Here is a 15217-nt window from a genome sequence, read left to right on the forward strand (position 1 = left end):
GGGAGGCAGAGGCAGGCGGATTTCTGAGTTTGAGGCCAGCCTGGTCTACAGAGTGAGTTCCAGGACAGCCAGAGCTACACAGAGAAACCCAGTCTTGAAAAAGCAAAAAAACAAAAACAAACAAACAAAAAGAAATCTACGAGTCTATCTGAGTCTCATATTCGGTGTTGTAGTGTCCATGTGACTGTCGATGTGACTCACAAGCTCCTCCCAGACGGCCCATCATAAATCATAGTCCGGGCTGGGCAGAGTACTTGTCTAGCATTGGTATATCCCTGGCTTTGACCCTAAAATAATACATGCATGGGGAATTATAACTATAATCTAAACATTTGGCAGGCAGAAACCAGAAAGATTCGAAGTTCAAGGCCATTCTCAACTATATCGTGAGTTTACAGCCAGCCCGGTCTACATGAGACCCTGTTTTATTTCTTAAAAAATAACAATAACTGTAGTTGGGATGGTTGCTGGCCAAAGCTGCCAAGCTACATTTCAACAGCCTAGGGATCAACTCTGAGTAGCCAAGGGTGAAGACCAGACTTCTCTCTTTGGTTAAGTTTTTACTACCTACCTGCTGATAGACATTTGGAGTGTGGGCAATAGCGGCTGTTTGGAATAAAGCTATTATCATGGAACAACATGGGTGGATCTCAAACATAATAGGAACACAGACCAATTATTCCACAGGAAACCACAGAAAGAGGGACTCTCAATGTGTGGTGGTGGTAAAAGGATTGCTCGTAACTACAGACGATGAGGGGGCAACTGCATTTTGTCCTGTGCAAGCCACACACACCATGAAGTGGATGTTTTTCTCAGCTCGTCCCTACTTACCGAGCTCTTGCCAGCCACTCTGATAAGCAGTCCACTATAAAATATAATAAATAAATATAATAAAATGCTTATGCTTTGATAACACAAGTGGGCATTATGAACCCTCATCTTACAGCAAGATAAAGGAGCTGAGGCCGACAGAGAAGAAATCACTTGCCGAAGCATCATCAGATGAACAGCGCTGCTTGGCTTTGAACCTAGGTCTGTTGCACACCAGAAACATCAACCTGGGTCAGCACTGTGGCCTCCCTTCACTCCTCCCTGGATGGCAATCTGTCTTCTCACCTGTGTCTTTCAGGCCTTCCCACTCACGAGCCATCCTCAGGAGCAGAGGTGACATTAGCTTTAAGAGACAGGACCCACTGTATTACACCTTGCACTGGAATCGTTTATAAATAGATATTTTCATTTGATGCATAGTAGCCATACATTTAATGAGGTGCAGGGTGTCTCTTTAATATGTGGCTACAATGTATGCAGTTTGATGGCATAGCTGGCATAGCTGTTGCCTCAGATACAGATAGCTCTTTGTTTTAAAGGCACAGCACAAAAAAAGCCAGAAGCCACTTCTCCTCAACTTTCTCTATTATTGTTTTTCATGGTGTGTGTGTGTGTGTGTGTGTGTGTGTGTGTGTGTGTGTGTGTAGATCAGAGGTTGATGTTGGCTATCTTCCTCAATTGCTCTCTACCTTATTGTGGGGGTAGGGTCCCTCACTGGCCGAGAGTCATCTCCTAGGCTCTTTTCGTCAACCCTGGCATTGGCTGTACTGAGGGGAACGTGGCAACACAAACAGAAAGGGCATGTGTGCTCTGCACAGTGGTGAATGGGGGAGCTTTGTGACCGATGGCAGCAAATGAGCAGGAAGCTGAGGATTGAGTTGGTATGTCACATCTTTTCCTTCCTCGGTGATGCATCTGTGGTCTCTCAGGCAGATCCATCTGGGGCTCACCAAGATGCTAGCACAAGAAAAACACCGAGTTTACCGCCACAAAGAGAGATGGCAGAGTTGCAACCAATTCCAGGGTTCTAGTCTCCTTTTCCTTCAGGTGACAATTTGCAATGTTGACTGTGTAATGATCCGTGGAATAATGAGTGAGTCTTAAGTTCTTCTGGAGTCTCACCTTGATGTGTTTCACCAGAGTGCAGGGTGGTGTGAGTCAGGGTTCGCACCAGTGATCAGAAACATGGAGCTGAATCTCCCTGGGACCCCTCGGTTGACCAAGCTGCTGCCAAGTCACTGCACATGTGTTGACTTTATGAGCGCTCAGCCAGGTTTCTCATGTATCGCTAAGGATCCCTTGTCCCCATCTTTCTCTGGCTTTGGTCTCCCTCTTTTTAACACGTCTCTCCTTCTACTCTTCTGGTCTGGGAAGCTGTCAAGGTAGAACTGATAGGGTTGAGGCACTCTGTCTAAAGCCACTCTTGCTTGGCACTCTCTTGCTCTTTCGTATTTCAGCCCTCACTTCCCCACTTCCTCTTTTCTGCAGGAAGCACTGTCAATAAATCAAGTTTCCATTTCAGCATCTGCTTTACAAAGTCTGCCCTCAGTGCTGGTTTTGTAATGTTAACTAAAATATGTGCTTAAAGAACACTCTACCTGGACCTGTAGAGCTGACTTGGTGGTTAAGAGCACGCTAGCTGCTCTTCCAGAAGACAGGAGCTAAATTCCCAGCACCTACATCACAGCTCACAACTGGCCGTAATTATAGTTCCAGGGGTTCTAATGCCCTCACACGAACATACATGCAGGTAAATCAATGCACATAAAAGAGAGAGAGAGAGAGAGAGAGAGAGAGAGAGAGAGAGAGAGAGAGAGAGAGAGAAAGCGCTTCACCTCTTTCAATACTTAGTAGAGCTGCACACATCTGCCTTTAGACTCTGGCCACCATGTCAACTCGAGATGGACTGCAAAGTCCCCTGAGTGTAAATGTGCCTCTTAAAAGAAGCACTACTATTTTCAGGCTGAGAATACGGTTCTGTAGATAAGAATGCTTGCTTCGCAAGCACAAGGACCCACTTTTGAATCCTGGGTATCCATGTTAAACTTGGGCATGGCTCTACATGCCCAGCACTGGGGGAAGTGAGGCAGGCAGAGACAGCCTAGCCAAGCTGATAAGCTTCAGGTCCAATGATAGAACCCATCTCAAGGGAGTACAGCAGAGGGTTATAGAACAGGACTTCTAGATCCTTCTTTGCCTTCTATACCTGTATGTGGGCTCACATGCCTGCACAAACCATGAACACACAATTACACAAAAAGAAATGGAATAAAATGAAACTTATAATGTAAAGCTAAGGAAAGGAGGAGATGGAAGAGAAGGGAAAGAGGAGGAGGAAAAGAGGATGAGAAGGAAGAGGAGGAGGAGGAGAAAGAGGAGGAGGAGGAGGAAGAGGAGGAGGAGGAGGGCTTTCCATGGCTTTACCCAGCCCTGTAAGGCATGCAAGGAAACAATCATCTCAGAGTGTGTGAGCTAGTGCCAGAACTAAGCAAGGTGCTCTACAGATATGCTGACATTTCCCCCAAAAGAGGACAAACTGAACCCTTCCCCCATCTTCTGCCTCTTCCACCCTCCCAGTGTAAGCTGGGTTCCTTCAGTGCACTGCTTTCAACTGACCCTGGGGACGTGTGAGTGAAAAGAGACAAGGCTGAGTACAAGGCTTCTTCACAGAGTGTGAATTGTGCAGAAGAGTTTCCAGGAGTTCAGCCATGATGCCTCATACCTATAATGTCAGCACTCGGAAAACTTGTGGCAGGAGGATTACTTCAGACTCCAGACCAGGCTGAGCTACTTGGGGAGACTGGGTCTGAAAAACAAAAAACGAAGGAAGCAAACAAACAAAGTTACTTGTGTGTGGTTTTTGGTTTTGTTTTGCTTTTGTTTTGTTTTGTTTTGTCAAGCACTTGAAACAATAGTGTAGAAACATTGTCTTTATTTTGCAACAAGGAGACAAAGTATTTACTCCACAACCTGAGAATTGAAGTTCTTCTCCTTCCCTGACAGTGGATACCATAGAGTGTACCTTATGCTGTTTCTTCTTGGTTGTCAGTTTGATTGGGCTGAGAGAGCCCACGTCTAAGTGCATCTGTAAGGCCTTCCTTGCGAGGGTTACTAAAGGAAAAGATCCATGCTAAATGAGGGTGGCATCATCCCATGGGCTGGAAATGGGATGGGAAGAAAGCCAGCTAGCTAGTGCAGTGTTCTATCTGCTTCCTGTCCCATGATGCTCCAGTAATTCTCATGACACTGCTTCGTGCTCTTTCCACCACGATGGGCTGGAACCTTGGCAGTCCCCAACACTATCACTCTCCTCCATATCTTCTGAGTCAGGATCTCTTTCTCTCACTGAACCTGGAAGCCACTGACCAGCTTGACTGGTTAGCCAGTGAGTTCCAGGGCTCTGCCCATCCTCAGCTCTTCTCCTGCCTCAGCCTTAGGGTTACAGACATGTGTGAGCACACCTAGCCGCTTTACATAGGTGCTAGGGATCCACTCTCAAGTCCTTACACTCATAGAGAAAACACTGTACCCAAGGGACCTCTCCCAAGCCACCTTCGCTCAATACCTTCTGAGTTGAGTTCTTATAATGTTATTAGCACTGTAGGTTCTTTTGAGAAGATAACTGGAGTTTAGTTCATTGATTCATGGACCTTCATCTGCAAGAGGTTACCATCTCAATTCTACCACAGGAATGAGTCAGGTTTAAAAAAAGAAAAACAACAACAACAACAACAAAAAAAAAAAACCAGAATTCAAGTGTGTGAGCTTATTTTAGGGAGTACCTGATTCAGGGTGTAGCAGGAACTGTGGGGCTGCCTCTATGTAAATGCTGGGGCCTGCAAAAGCATCTCCTGCAGGAGGACCTAATTGAGCACTGCCTGAGAGACCAAGGATTACTAGTGCAAACAATGCCAGCCAATTGGGAACAGCTGTTTCGAAGAGATGCTTTCTGGGGACCAATGGGGCATGGGTGGAGGGTAATAAAGGAGCTTGCAGCAGGTTTACCTTGGGCGCGAACTCTGCAGTCAGCCCCACAGCACCCAGAGGAAGCTCCACTTCCAGGTGTTCTAGCATGCCCAGGATCTTAGGATCAGGGGTGAGTAGGACACAACATCTGTTCCAACACCACTGGGAGTAACTGGGACCTGCAGAATCCAGGGATGCAGGAACCCAACCCAACCAGTGGCTCAGGTTCCTTCCGGTCTGCACCAGTTTACCTTGGGCAACTCTGCAGCCAGTCCCTGAGCACTCAGAGGAGGCTCAAATCCCAGGCACTCTAACACAGCCAGGATCCCAGGATTCCGGGGTCCCAGGATACCAGGAGCTTGGTCACACCAGGATCTCAAGGTTCCAGAGGCAACTTGACTCCCAGGAACTCAGACACACCCAGAATCTCAGGATCACAGGATCCCAGAATCACAGGATTCCAGAGACAGATGAACTATGAGGAGTTCTGACACAACCAGGATTACAGGCAGGACAGGCTCCAGTCAGATATTGAGGGCAGGTAGCACTAGAGATATTCAGATGGCGGGAGGCAAGCGTAAGAACATAAGCAACAGAAACCAAGGTTACTTGGCATCATCAGAACCCAATTCTCCCACCATAACAAGTCCTGGATACACCATCACACTGGAAAATCAAGACTCCACTCTAAAATCACTTCTTGTGACAATGATAGAGGACTTTAAGAAGGACATAAATAACTCTCTTAAAGAAATACAGGAGAAACAGGTAAACAGGTAGAAGCCCTTAAATAGGAAACACAAAAATCCCTTAAAGAATTATGGGAAAACACACTCTAAAGGCAAAAGAAATGAACAAAACCATCCAAGATCTAAAAATTGAAAGAGAAACAATAAAGAAATCACAAAGGGAGATAAGCCTGGAGTTAGAAAACCTAGGAAAGATACCAGGAGTCATAGATGCAAGCATCAACAACAGAATAAAAGAGATAGAAGAGAGAATCTCAGACACATAGAAAACATTGACACAACATTCAGAGAAAATATAAAACACAAAGAGCTCCTAACCCAAAACATCCAGGAAATCCAGGACACAATGAGAAGACCAAACCTAAGGATAATAGGAGTAGAAGAGAGTGAAGATTCCCAACTAAAAGGGCCAGTAAATATATTCAACAAAATTATAGAAGAAAACTTCCCTAACCTAAAGAAAGAGATGCCTATGAACATACAAGAAGCCTACAGAACCCCAAATAGACTGGACCAGAAAAGAAATCCCTCTCATCACATAATAATCAAAACACCAAATGCTTTAAACAAAGAAAGAATATTAAAGGCAGTAAGGGAAAAAGGTCAAGTAACATATAAAGGCAGACCTATCAGAATTATACCAGACTTCTCACCAAAGACTCTGAAAGCTAGAAGATCCTGGGCACATGTCATACAGACCCTAAGAGAATATAAATGCCAGCCCAGGCTACTATACCCAACAAAACTCTCAATCACCATAGACAGAGAAAAAAAAGATATTCCATGACAAAACCAAATTTACACAATATCTTTCCACAAATTGAGCCCTACAAAGGATAATAGATGGAAGACACCAACACAAGGAGGGGAACTACATCCTAGAAAAAGCAAGAAAGTAATCTTCCAACAAACCCAAAAGAAGATAGCCACACAAACATAATTCCACCTCTAACAACAATAATAACAGGAAGTAACAATCACTTCTCCTTAATATCTCTTAACATCAATGGACTCAATTCCTTAATAAAAAGACATAGACTAACAGACTGGATATGTAAACAGGGCCCAACATTTTGCTGCATACAGGAAACACACCTCAGTGACAAAGACAGACACTACCTCAGAATAAAAGACTGGAAAACAATTTTCCAAGCAAATAGTCCCAAGAAACAAGCTGGAGTAGCCATTCTAATAGCAAATAAAATTGACTTTCAACCAAAAGTTATCAGAAAGGATAAGGAAGGACACTTCATACTGATCAAAGGAAATACCTATCAAGATTTACTCTCAGTTCTGAACATCTATGCTCCAAATGCAACACCCACATTCATAAAAGAAACTTTACTAAAGCTAAGGCACACATTGCACCCTACACAATAACAGTGGGAGACTTCAACACCCCACTCTCAGCAATGGAAACAGAAACTAAACAGAGGCACAGTAAAGCTAACAGAAGTTATGAAGCAAATGGATATAACAGATGTTTATAGAACATTTCATCCTAAAGCAAAAGAATATACCTTCTTCTCAGCACCTCGTGGTACCTCTCCAAAACTGACCATACAATTGGTCACAAAACAGGTCTCAACAGATACAAGAAGATTGAAATAATCCCACGCACCCTATCAGATCACCACAGACTAAGGCTGGTTTTAAATTCCAACTAAAACAATGGAAGACACACATATACATGGAAGCTGAACAATGCTCTACTCAATGATAACTTGGTCAAGGAAGAAATAAAGGAAGAAATTAAAGACTTTTTAGAATTTAATGAAAATGAAGACACATCATACCAAAACCTATGGGACACAATGAAAGCAGTGGTAAGAGGAAAACTCATAGCTCTAAGTGCCTCCAAAAAAGGAACTGGAGAGAGCTTACACTAGCAGCTTGATAGCACACCTGAAAGCTCTAGAACAAAAAGAAGCAAATATACCCAGAAGACACTCCAACATGTAATAAGGACACATGCTCCACTATGTTCATAGCAGCCTTATTTATAATAGCCAGAAGCTAGGGAGAACTCAGATGTCCTTCAACAGAGGAATGGATACAGAAAATATGGTGCATTTATACAATGGAGTACCACTCAGTTATTAAAAATGATGAATTCGTGAAATTCTTAGGCAAATGTATAGAACTAGAAAATACCATCCAGAGTGATGTAACCCAATTACAAAAGAACACACATGATATTCACTCACTGATAAATGGATATTAGCCCAAAAGCTCCAAATAACCAAGATACAATTCACAGACCACATGAAACTCAAGAAGAAGGAAGACCAAAGTGTGGGTGCTTTGATCCTTCTTAGAAGGAAAACAAAATACTCAGAGGAGCAAATATGGAGATAAAGTGTAGAGGAGAGACTGAAGGAAAGGCCATTCAGAGACTGTCCCACCTGGGGATTCATCCCATATACAGTTACCAAACCCAGACACTATTGTGGATGCCAAGAAGTGCATACTGAAAGGAGCCTGATATGGCTGTCTCCTGAGAGGCCCTGCTAGAGCCTTACAAATACAGAGGCAGATGTTAGCAGCCAACCATTGAACTGAGAGTGGGGTCCCCAATAGAGGAGTTAGAGAAAGAAGCAAAGGAGTTGAAGGGGATTGCAACCCTACAGGAAGAACAACAATATCAACCAACAAGACCCCTAAGAGCTCCCAGGGACTAAGCCATCAACAAAGGAGTACACATTGCTCCAGCCACATATGTAGCAAAGGATGGCCTAGTCATGCATCAATGGGAGGAGAGGCCCTTGGTCTACCCAGTGTAGGGGAACTGAGGGAGGGGAGGTGGGAGTGAGTGGGTAGGTGGAGGAACACCCTCATAAGAAGCAGGGGGAGGTAGGATGTGACAGGGGGTTTCAGGGGGGCAGGAAAGGGGATAACATTCAAAATGAAAATAAAGAAAATATCCGATAAAAAAAGAAAGAACTATGAATGAACAAAAATAAAAATAAAAATACAGGAACTTGCAGCAGTGCTCAGATGAGCTCGCTGCAGTGTTTCCCACCGGCTCCCATTGTCTGTATCATTGTCTCTGCACCAGCTCACCCCCAACCCCCAAGGGCAGGTAGGGTTGGGCAGAGAGCTGTTCAGGGCACAGGCAGTATCAGGGTGCTAGGGGATCCAGAGTATGCTACCTTCAGGGACAAAGGAAAGCTTTCCAGCTGGAACTAAGCACAACGACGGAGGACCCATGCCCTAAGAAGGCTCAGACACCCTTCTTACAACCTCTGGCTGCGGTATGAAGTCACTACAAAGCTGCTGAAGTCCTGCCCTTTATTCCACAGGAGTCTCCAGGTCTCCATTCATGACACCTGCCATTTACACTCAGTGCCCAGCACAGAGCCTGGCATGTAACCCATGCCCAGTGTCTTATGCTTTCTGCCCTTGGAGTTCTTCTTTTTTTTAATCCCTTGCCTGAGATTGTTGGGGTGCAGTAAGGAGATGGCTCCATTGTGTGCTTTTTCTTGAAGCTCCCTGTTCCTAAAAACCATGCAGGTGAACAGAAGAAGGAACCTTGAGGAAATCCCCAAAGGTCAGAGATGTCAGCAGCAGACTCTCTGTCCCAGAAGACAAGAATGAAGAAGGAGTCTAACTGAAGTGCCAAGCAGTGAAGTAAGGCGACTTTGAGAGACAAATGGGGTAAGGGCTGTGAGCTCCTTGCCATGGGGTTGGGGCTTGCGGGGGGGTGGGGGGGGAGGCAAAGCTCCTGCTACCTCTGGGCTCTGCTGCAGTAGGAATCTGAGCTACTTTCTGCCATGTTATTTACACTGTAGGTTCTTCTGAGAAAATAACTGACATTTAATTCATTGATTCATAGACCTTCATTTACAAGAGGTTAATATCTCAATTCTCCCGGTGGAATGAGTTGGATTTAAAAAAAAATAGAATTTAAATTCTAGTTCTATCACCAACTAGGCAAGTGATTGGAAAACTCATTTTATCTCTCTGGGTAGACGCTATGAAGGCTCAATACTTCTTACTGTGGCACATTTAAAAACACGCGGGTTCTGTAAAGAATAAGATGCTCTTGTTCATAGCACTAATCTTTATTAAATCTCAGCATCTCACCACAGGTACTTCCTTGACAAAGTAAAAAGCCATTACACAGCCCCAATCCTGGCGAGTCCCTCCTCCTGCTAGACAGCTTCATAGTCTGAACAGACCGGTTTTTATTCATATTCCTTCATTTATTATTTACAGTACGTTGGAGTATTTGTTTATTTATTTTGCTCAGGACCTAGCCAAGGATCTTGCTCGTGCCAAACGAGCAGTCTATTGTTGGGCTACATCCCAACGACTCTGCATGATTTTACTCGTAGATGTGCACCCTCTTATTCACAAATCTGAACCCCCCCCCAAATGTCTGAGATACAAATGAGGCTCTGTTTGCTTATTTATTTTGTAAATTCATGACTTATTTGAGAACAAAATCTAAACAGACCCAAAGTCATTTGTAGGCTTTAGGTGTCTGCCTTTCAATGGCTGTATTTTAGTTTGGAATATTAACTATTTCACTTTGAAATATTAATGTAGGTGGACAAGGTTCATGCTCCCCCCTTACCTTGATAAAGGTATGTTCTGTCATATATACATATGTACATATCATATATACATAGCCCATGTGAGGACTCTAAAATCAGAATAACGCAGAATATCAAAATGCATTTGATTCTCACATGTTTAAGATAGAGCAGTGACTCTATATGGCCGTGTATATACCACAAGCACCCAGGACCAAGCATACACGTTCATGAGGATTCAATCCGATTCTTCAACTTTTATTTCAATGAGATCATACAATATGTTAAATTCAGCAACTTGCTTTGGTTTACTAAGTATTTTTAAGGTTCATTTCATTATTTATGTATGTTAATGTATGCGTACACTCACACACATGCACACGTGTGTGCTGGTGCTTGTGGAGTCTAGAATAGAGGGCTGGGTCCCCTGAAGCTGAAGTGACAGGCAGTTGGTTATGAGCCTCCCCTTCCGAGTGCTGGGGATGGAGCTCCAGTCCTTTGGAAGAGCAACAAGTGCTCTTACCTGCTGAGCCATCTTCCCAGCCCCAACACTAAATATTTTTTAATATATCTATATTGATAGATAATTAGTGTTGTGTGACACTCCATTGTATAAAGTAGCTACGTGGTTCATTCCGTCTCTGGAGAACATCTGAGATGTTTCTTGATTTTTTATTTTAATAAACAGTGTTGAATGAACACACACTTGCACGTGGGTGAGGAGATCCTTCCAAAAGAGGGATTGCCACCCCTGGAATCCACATCTTTACATTTTAATTGTGCTTAATTACAGCTCAATTTACTCTCTCAGCGGCCCTGCCTAGTCCTGTGGTTTCTATCCCCGGGGGCACGCGGCATCATTAAATTCTTTTCCCCATTGTTGCCAATAAAGCTGTAGGTTTTAAGGAGGCCAACCAACAGGGCTGATTCTTGGCCAGGCTAAGAGCCAGTTGGGAAATAAGACAAGTGGTTTAGAGACAGAGGCCCAACCACCTCCCCCGTTTGACCTTGGAACGTGTGTGTGTGTGTGTGTGTGTGTGTGTGTGTGTGTGTGTGTGTGTCAGGGAGGACTAAGCCCACCTACCGCAGAGTACTTTCCCCAGAGAGGAAGAGAGACTACACTTCTGCATTCAGGGTCTCTTTTCAGTAGAGTTTCCCACAGAGGAAAAAAATAAGGTACAACGTCCACCCCGTGCCCAGCCTCTTTGCCATATTGGTGGGAGGGAGGGAGGAAGAACGGAGAGCCTAATATTTAGAGGAAATTCCTTGCTGAAGAAAACAGGATGGAGAGGAACATCTGGCTTCTTCTGTCCTGGTTTTGTTACTGTGTCTCTCTAGTGCGGACCAAGGCTGAGCAAACACTGGCAAGGTTATTATTGGTCACAGATGTTCTCTTTCCTGGCCATTGCTTAGTCATCTCCTGCACCCTTCTTTCTGTTCTGCTGTTGGTCTCCATCTTTGTTGGCATAAGTAATAGATTCTGGACTTTTTGTTGGAAGCACACATTGCTAACATGGTTTCTCAGACTTGGCCTTTTCTTATTATTATTATTTTTGACTAAGTAGACATGTATGAACAGAAAGCTTCTACCTCAGTATGAAAACCCTTCAATAACTGTCCTGAGGTTTTGTTGATGTTGTTGTTGTTTGTTGTTGTTGTTGTTGTTTTGTGGTCTTTGTACCTTGAAAAGCCATAGCTACTATGAAGGCTGGGTAGAAAGTATGTAAGCCAAATGGCCTGAGCCTGCTCTGGGGTGGGAAAGTGAACGCCTATATTTTGTTTTTGAGACCAGATCTCCCTATGTAGACCAGGCTAGCCTAGAATTCATCAAGCTCCACCTCCCTCTGCCTCCTGTGGCTGGAAGTCTATCATTTTAATGAAGCCTATAATCTGGAGAAAAGGGAGGACGTCAGAGGAGAGGAAGAGAGATTTGGGGGGTCTGCCAGCATCCCCAGGCCCCTACTGGCTCTGAACAGCTCAACTTGTCTAGAGTTCCATGGGGCTCAGTCCCTCAGACTCAAACACGTGCCACCCAGGCTGACTGTGTCTTCCTATCTAATGTATTGTTGCTTTTGCATAACAATTGTGACCAAATGACTGACAGAAACACCCCTAGGAAGGATTTATTTTTGGATAGATCTTTTATCTCTGGGTCTGTAGTGAAGCAGAGGATCTATCATGGCAACAAGAGCATGTGACAAGGGACCTATTTCACAGCTAACAGAAAACTGAAAGGAGGAGCTGGGGACCTAGTGTAAGTTTCTCTGGTGTGCTACCTATTTCCTCTAGTCCCAGAGTCCTACTCGGGGAACAGTGTCACCCAATGGACAAGGACTTAACACATGCACCTTCAGGTCAGTGGTTCTCAACCTTTGGGTCCCCACTTCTTTGATGGTCAAAGACCCTTTTACAGGGGTCACCTAAGACCATCCTGCATATCAGGTATTCACATTATGATTCATAACAGCTGAAAAATTACAGTTATAATGTAACAACAAAAATAACTTTATCATTGGGGAATCACCATAATGTGAGGAACTGTGTTAAAGGGTTGCAGCATTAAGAAGGTTGAGAACCATTGCTTTAGGAAAAATCCTTTATTTTCAACCCAAAAGCACAATGTCTAGGAAGGTGGACTTGCAGGTCAAGGTGCTTGTTCTACAAGACTGGTGACCTGAAATCAATCCCTGGAACCCACATTAAGGTGGAAGGAGAGATCAGACTCTACAAAGTTGTCCTTTAACCCATACACACACACACACACACACACACACACACACAAGACTAAAAAGAAAAATAAACAGAGGCAAAACGGCAGCCCCAAGTCTCCTTGGGCATCAGTTGAATTCTCTGCCCACACAACCTTATCACCTGCTAAGGCCCAGTTCTTAACTATTGCATTGGTGACCAGGTTTCAACATGGAAGTACTAGAGAAGTACTAATATTTAGCTTTTGTAGGAGATGCAGAGGTTCTTGTGCCCACAGATAAGCACCAGGGGAACCAGGAATGTTAAGCACACAGGGTTGTCTCTTCAAGAGGAGAAATGTAGAACTGTTTTCTGCAGGCCAGTAGCCTGATGATCTATGCAATATCTGTGTGGTGGAGGCCACACCCAGTCTTCCCCTAGACAATTCTCATGAGGTTGCTCAGGTTTTCTCAGTCAATCTATAAAACCTATCTTGATGAAAAATGTCACGCAAACTCAACAGGAGTTTGGATGTAGTCAGCCACATCTTAAGCTTTGTCATGCAAATGGAACTGAGTCAATTATCTTCAGGGGAAATTTTCCACCGAATTGTGCTGTGCTTAAACATGACTAAAATAAATTACTCCGGATCAGACTCCCGAAGTTTGAACCGCCACCATCTCAGGAGTCCAGTTGAACCAAACCACACTCTCACCTCCTGTAGATCATCACGCTGCTGGCTGTGGTGGTCTCGGAAGCCTTCCCACCCCGAGCCCCCCACTGACTTCCTGAGCAGATTCTAAAATGTTTATAGATGAGAGTGTCTGAGACGAGCCCTGTGTCCACCTTGCCAAGGGGCTCCAGGGACCCTGGTAGGGAGAAGGACTTTGTGAGCACAGAGCTGATGAGATGGGGCTGCTACGGGGGAGAAGGCATCTTCTGGAACAGGGTGCATGGACAAAGGTGCTGACTGTTATCTAGGGAGCAATTTCCTCCCAGTCACCACATCTGCTCACATCTCCACGCTCTTTTGGAAATATACAGATCCTGTGTCCGGGAGTCATGTGACACCCTCAGATGACCTGATACCCACTGTGTAATCGCCTCTCTTTCCACCACCAGGATGAGCAGCAGCAGCAACTGAGGTGACTTGCATCTGTGAAATGCTAACATACAATCTTTGGGTTCCATGTTCACCAGGCATCAGGCTAGGCATGCTTCTAAGACAGCCTCCTACTCATCTCTGTCCTCTAAGACAGCCTCCTCCCATCTCTGTCCTCTGTACCAACCATAAATGCTCAGAGGCTTCTCGTTCTAGCCCTGTCCTCCAGAATATTCTTTCCAGTCTACATCACAGCTCAAATGGTCACCTGTCTCACTTAATAGGTCCTTGATGTCATTATCTCTCAGAGAGACAACACTCTGGCCTCTTCTCATCTGCTCCTTCCTAACTGACCACCGCGATCACCACTTACAGTCTCTCAGAGAACCCAGTTTTACCAAGATGTGGCCCAGAGAGGTAAATATCTCAGAGGAGTCAGTGTGGCTGCCATTCATCAAAATTCCTAACTTCCCACCATGATGCTGATGAAGATAGGAATATGAACTGAGAGGGCCAAAGAGACAGACATGAGTCATGTCTATCACAGTAGAGGCAGAGATAGGATCCTCACCCGGTTATCTTTCTCCACAGCCTGATCCTGACTCCAGAACCCCAAATCTGTATTGATTGGACCACTAAACAGCTGGACAGCCAAGCAGCTGCTTGTAAAGAACTATGTTCTGTCTACCCCACCCCCACCCCATTGTCCCTCATCAGCACATTGCTCTGAGAGATGCTTCTAGAGTTACTGAGGCAATGATGAGAGGTGAGAAGGAGAGGAGACACTATCGGGAAGGACTCTGGCTCTGTACTCGGCTCTGCAGAGGGCATCACAGAGGACCAGACCAGGGCAGCTGGAGAAGAGAGCAGTCCAGCCTAGTGCAACAGAGAAAAGGACGGTGCTGATGTGGGGAGATGGTCCTAATTTGATGTCCAGAGGTGGGTGGGGCTGGGAGAGAATCTGACAGGTGCTGAAAGTAATGGAGAGTTGCCACAGTGTGCAGCAGTCTCCTCTGTAGTCACAGCTATATGGAGAATAACACACAACTCAGGCCCTGGGAACAAGTGCCATCCAGAATGGAAAGGGCAGAGTCCATTCTCTCTCTCTCTCTCTCTCTCTCTCTCTCTCTCTCTCTCTCTCTCTCTCTCTCTCTCTTCTCAGAAACTTGGGGGAAAACCGAAAGGAGAACTTCATATTCTTTAAAGGGTGCAAAACAGAGGATATGCCTACACAGAACAGAAGAGAGTTGTATGAAGAAGACAAGAAGACAAAACACGATTGCAATAGCAGCTTAAGACTCAGATTTGACCCACTCCACAAGATAAAGCCCATACCCGGG

Source organism: Mus caroli, chromosome 1 (assembly GCF_900094665.2).
Source record: "Mus caroli chromosome 1, CAROLI_EIJ_v1.1, whole genome shotgun sequence".
Lineage (NCBI taxonomy): Eukaryota > Metazoa > Chordata > Mammalia > Rodentia > Muridae > Mus > Mus caroli.